This window comes from Oncorhynchus kisutch, linkage group LG24, assembly GCF_002021735.2.
Source record: "Oncorhynchus kisutch isolate 150728-3 linkage group LG24, Okis_V2, whole genome shotgun sequence".
Lineage (NCBI taxonomy): Eukaryota > Metazoa > Chordata > Actinopteri > Salmoniformes > Salmonidae > Oncorhynchus > Oncorhynchus kisutch.
Window position 1 is genome coordinate 20,750,787 of NC_034197.2, and position 6,600 is coordinate 20,757,386.

The following is a 6,600-nucleotide window of genomic DNA, read 5'->3' on the forward strand; positions in this document are numbered from 1 at the left end:
GTGTGTGTGTGTGTGTGTGTGTGTGTGTGTGTGTGTGTGTGTGTGTGTGTGTGTGTGTGTGTGTGTGTGTGTGTGTGTGTGTGTGTGTGTGTGTGTGTGTGTGTGTGTGTGTGTGTGTGTGTGTGTGTGTGTGTGTGTGTGTGTACACCGACTGTCCAAAATATTAGGAACACCTTCCTAATATTGAGTTGGACCCCCTTTTGCCCTCAGAACAGCCTCAATTCATCAGGGTATGGACTCTACAAGGTGTCGTAACAAAACATCCTTCACTCATGCTGCAAAACGTACCCTCGTAAAACTGACTATCCTACCGATCCTCGACTTCGGCCATGTCATTAACAAAATAGTCTCCAACACTCTACTCAGCAAATTGGATGCAGTCTATCACAGTGCCATCCGTTTTGTCACCAAAGCCCCATATACTACCCACCACTGCGACATGTATGCTCTCGTTGGCTGGCCCTAGCTTCATACTCGTCACCAAACCCACTGGATCCAGGTCATTTATAAGTCTTTGCTTGGTAAAGCCCCGCCTTTTCTCAGCTCACTGGTCACCATAGCAGCACCCACCCGTAGCACGCACTCCAGCAGGTATATCTCACTAGGTACCCCCAAAGCCAATTCCTCCTTCGGCCGTCTTTCCTTCCAGTTCTCTGCTGTTGGCTGGATGTCCTTTGGGTGGTGGACCATTCTTGATACACATGGGAAACTGTTGATCGTCTCCGCCCCTTCATGTACACTGATTGAAGTGGATTTAACAAATTACATCAATAAGGGATCACAGCTATCAGCTGGATTCACTGAGTGTATTTTCCGTGTTGACTCTACGTCATAATACATTGACAAATTACTTTGAAATAATGTTGATTCAACCAGTGTGAAGTATCTATTCTATTCTGAGATGCCTTGATACATATGGCCCAAAATCCAATTTCAGCCTGGGATGAGAGGAGCTGATGTAGCCGGATGGTGACACATTTAATGTATTCATGGTGACTCTGAGTCATCTGGTTAAGATCCATACCTGGAGCTCTCCCTCCCTGTCCCCACCTAGGAGTCTACTCTACAACATGTACTATGACCCCTTAGAGCTATTTGATCCATTTCATGATTCCTCCTGTGGCATTGTATTCGATATTCATTCAATCAATCAATCAATCAAATATATTTATAAAGCCCATTTTACATCAACAGATGTCACAAAGTGCTGTATAGAAACCCAGCCTAAAACCCTGAACAGCAAGCAATGCCGATGTAGAAGCACGGTGGCTAGGAAAAATTCCCTAGAAAGGCCGGAACCTAGGAAGAAACCTAGAGAGGAACCAGGCTATGAGGGGTGGCCAGTCCTCTTCTGGCTGTGCCGGGTGGAGATTATAACAGAACATGACCAAGATGTTCAAACGTTCATAGATGACCAGCAGGGTCAGATAATAATAATCACAGTGGTTGTAGAGGGTGCAACATGTCAGCACCTCAGGAGTAAATGTCAGTTGGCTTTTCATAGCCAATCATTCAGAGTTAGAGACAGCAGGTGTGGGAGAGAGAGTCCAAAACAGCAGGTCCAGTTCAAGGTAGCATGTCCAGTGAACAGGTCAGGATTCTATAGCCGCCTGGCAGAACTAGAGCAGCAGCATGACCAGGTGGACTGGGGACTGGGGACAGCAAGGAGTCATCAGGCCAGGTAGTCCTGAGGCATGGTCCTAGGCCTCAGGTCCTCTGAGAGAAAAGAGAGAGAAAGAGAGAGAGAGAATTAGAAGGAGCATGTTTAAATTCACACAGGACACCGGACAAGATATATAACAGACTGACGCTAGCCCCCCGACACATAAACTACTGCAGCATAATCTGGACCCCTATAGCAAAATCTGGACCCCTTCAAATCAGCCGGGCTAGACAATCTGGACCCTCTCTTTCTAAAATTATCCGCTGAAATTGTTGCAAACCCTATTAATAGCCTGTTCAACCTCTCTTTCGTATCGTCTGAGATCCCCAAAGATTGGAAAGCTGCTGCGGTCATTCCCCTCTTCAAAGGAGGAGACACTCTAGACCCGAACTGCTACAGATCTATATCTATCCTACCCTGCCTTTCTAAGGTCTTCGAAAGCCAAGTTAACAAACAGATCACCGACCATTTCGAATCCCACTGTACCTCCTTCGCTGTGCAATCCGGTTTCCGAGCTGGTCACGGGTGCACCTCAGCCACGCTCAAGGTCCTAAATGATATCATAACCACCATCGATAAAAGATTGTACTGTGCAGCTGTCTTCATCGACCTGGCCAAGGCTTTCGACTCTGTCAATCACCGCATTCTTATCGGCAGACTCAACAGCCTTGGTTTCTCAAATGATTGCCTCGCCTGGTTCACCAACTACTTCTCAGACAGAGTTCAGTGTGTCAAATCGGAGGGCCTGTTGTCCGGACTTCTGGAAGTCTCTATAGGGGTCCCACAGGGTTCAATCCTCGGGCCGACTCTTTTCTCTGTATACATCATTGATGTCGCTCTTGCTGCTGGTGATTCTCTGACCCACCTCTACGCAGACGACACCATTCTGTATACTTCTGGCCCTTCTTTGGACACTGTGTTAACTAACCTCCAGATGAGCTTCAATGCCATACAACTCTCCTTCCATGGCCTCCAACTGCTCTTAAATGCAAGTCAAACTAATTGCATGCTCTTCAACCAATTGCTGCCCACACCTGCCCACCTGTCCAGCATCACTACTCTGGACGGTTCTGACTTAGAATATGTGGACAATTACAAATACCTAGGTGTCTGGTTAGACTGTAAACTCTCCTTCCAGACTCACATTAAGCATCTCCAATCCAACATTAAATCTAGAATCAGCTTCCTATTTCGTAACAAAACATCCTTCACTCATGCTGCAAAACGTACCCTCGTAAAACTGACTATCCTACCGATCCTCGACTTCGGCCATGTCATTAACAAAATAGTCTCCAACACTCTACTCAGCAAATTGGATGCAGTCTATCACAGTGCCATCCGTTTTGTCACCAAAGCCCCATATACTACCCACCACTGCGACATGTATGCTCTCGTTGGCTGGCCCTAGCTTCATACTCGTCACCAAACCCACTGGATCCAGGTCATCTATAAGTCTTTGCTTGGTAAAGCCCCGCCTTATCTCAGCTCACTGGTCACCATAGCAGCACCCACCCGTAGCACGCACTCCAGCAGGTATATCTCACTAGGTACCCCCAAAGCCAATTCCTCCTTCGGCCGTCTTTCCTTCCAGTTCTCTGCTGCCAATGACTGCAAAAATCACTGAAGCTGGAGACTCATATCTCCCTCACTAGCTTTAAGCACCAGCTGTCAGAGCAACTCACAGATCACTGCACCTGTACATAGCCTATCTGTAAATAGCCCATCCCAACTACCTCATCCCCATACTGTTATCTATTTTATTTATTTTTGCTCCTTTGCACCCCAATATCTCTACTTGTAAACTCATCTTCTGCACATCTATCACTCCAGTGTTTAATTGCTATATTGTAATTATTTCGCCATTATGACCTATTTATTGCCTTACCTTCATTATCCTACCTCATTTGCACACACTGTATATAGACTTTTTCTATTGTATTATTGACTGTATGTTTGTTATTCCATGTGTAACTCTGTGTTGTTGTTTGTGTTGCACTGCTTTGCTTTATCTTTGCCAGGTCGCAGTTGTAAATGAGAACTTGTTCTCAACTAGCCTACCTGGTTAAATAAAGGTGAAATAAAATTAAAATAAATACTGGAGGCTGGAAAAGGTGGATCCTCATCCTTTCACTGGTTCTATCGTGTTAGCATGACATCATTGACCTTTCTGACAACAAGGCCTCCGGACATGAGCTCACTTATTGTGAAGTGTGTGGAATGGGTCATACATGTAGTATGCACCTTGGGTGGGCAGACACCTTTCTCTTATAACCAGGTAATAGGGACAAAAGAGGACTGGGATGTACTAGAATGTACATAGAAGAGTGTATGGAGGTATAGCCATGTTCTACTGAGAAAAATCGGCCAAAATCAGGATTTAGAAAGACTGAGTCAGAGACCAAATGCAGTATTAGCAGTAGGCCTATTGGGCTGTGTGATTTTGTACATTTTGTGTGTTACTGAATAAATATGTATACACATGACCTTTGCTCCCTTGTACTTCCTGCTTCTGCTACCACAAGCAGCCTCTCATCTGTCTCTTTCCACATTGTCTGTGTTCTTATCTAGGCTCTTGGATTAGCCCCCTAAGGTCGATGACCATGACCCCGGGGACATCTAATAAGCATAATAAAATAATCCCCATAAAAATTCATAAATGTAAGATAGACATGCGGTATCTGTTTTTTTTTTGCATTGGATGCATCTGAAAGGTGACAGAGCTAGTGCAGTGTTTGTCAGACCATGAGACATCCTGAAAATCGATCTGCTCACAAAATCGTCTGTAGAGTCAATACGGTTTCACCTAATATTAACCCTCTGTGTAAAGGTGAGACTATCACAAACACGTACACGTGGGTTGTTTTGTACTAGGACGCCCACAGGCCTCACAAGACTCATCTGAAGGTCCCCCGGTACCAGTTGAAAAGATTTATGTAAGTATAGTGCATTCGGAAAGTATTTAGACCCCTTGACTTTTTACACATTTTGTTACGTTACAGCCTTATTCTACAATGGATTAAATTGGTTAAATACATGTCAAATAAAATAAATGTTTGGGCTTCCGAGTGGCGCAGTGGTCTAAGGCACCGCATCTCAGTGCTAGAGAAGTCACTACAGACACTCTTGTTTGAATCCAGGCTGTATCACAACTGGCTGTGATTGGGAGTCCCATAGGGCGTCGCACAATTGGCCAAGCGTCGTCTGGGTTTGGCTTTTGTAGGCCGTCATTGTAAATAAGAATTTGTTCTTAACTGACTTGCCTAGTTAAATAAAGATGACACAAATAAAAATCCTGATCTTTATTATATCTCTCAAATATAGGACAGACACTTCAGAAAAAAACTTCCATTTGATTTTTGGGGGACTATCTGTTGCTCCGTGTAGTGAATCTGTTATTCAATGCATTTCAACAGATAATTGTTTCACATTTGTTTTCGATACTTCAAGGGGTTTTAAAATTCTAAATCAAACAGCAAAGTGATCATCGATAAGACCTTAAAACAATTCCATATAGCTGCTCCACCAAATGAGGCTGTTTTTGACAAGGACCTGTAACTCTCCACACCACCCTACTATCAAGTCCTCCCACACACAGTTAAGGGAGAGGCGAGACATGCCGCTAAAATCTCCCAACCCAGAGCAACCAGATATGTAAAACACAGGCCTCTTTGGGCTAATCTTCCAAATGAAGAGCTTACTGAATAGTGAACATCCTCCCATTCATCATTTGGAGTCACAATGCTCTCCAGGGCACAACTGCTGCCCCCACTCTAGACCTCTTCCGAATGGTTCAGCGAAGGTTATTGTTCAGACAATTCCAATGCCAATGTGACAAAATCTGCAACAATATAAACAGAACATGTAAGAGTCTTCAAGAGGTCTTTATGGTTTTGCTGTTGCATCCAGATCCAAATCAAATCAAATGTAATTTGTCACATACAACAGGTGTAGACCTTACAGTGAAATGCTTACTTACAAGCACTTAACCAACAATGTTTTAAGAGAAATACCTCAATTTTCTTTTTAAATAAATAAATAAAAGTAACAAATAATTAAAGAGCAGCAGTAAAATAACAATAGTGAGGCAATATACAGGGGGTACCGGTGCAGAGTTGAAGTGCGGAGGTACCGGTTAGTCGAGGTAATTGAGGTGATGTGTGCATGTAGGTAGAGTTATTAAAGTGGCTATGCATAGATAATAAACAGAGAGTAGCCGCGTAAAAAGGAGGGGGGGGGGGCAATGCAAAGAGAGTCAGGAGTCTTATGGCTTGGAGGTAGAAGCTGTTTAGAAGCTTCTTGGACTTAGACTTGGTGCTCCGGTACCGCTTGCCGTGCGGTAGCAGAGAGAACAGTCTATGACTGGGGTGGCTGAAGTCTTGACAAATTTTAGGGTCTTCCTCTGACACCGCCTGGTATAGAGGTCCTGGATGGCAGAAAGCTTGGCCCCACTGATGTACTGGGCCATACATACGCTCTGTAGTGCCTTACGATCGGAGGCCGAACAGTTGTCATGACAGGCAGTGTTGCAACCCGTCAGGATGTTCTCGATGGTGCAGCTGTATAACCTTTTGAGGATCCACCCAGGTTGATGCTCCACATTGACATAGATGAAGTGTGTTTACCCCTACATTATGTAACTTTAGGGTATCTCTAAGACCCAGAAGAAATAATTTTTAAAAATGCATTACATAATTGTAATGCTTCCCATCTAGTTGTGTTTATCATGTGTTGAAATGTGTCTGTGGATAATACATTCAGAGCAACGTCTGTATGGAATGTCAGCAAAAAGCCTAAAACCCAAAACATGAAAACAAGCACTTATCAATGTCAGAAAAAGCCAAAATCAGTATTTTCAAAGTTCTTTGCATCTTCTTTTAATAGCTCAATGTGGCCTTTGGAATGTAATGTTGTGGGCTAAGACTTCAAAAGACAGACTA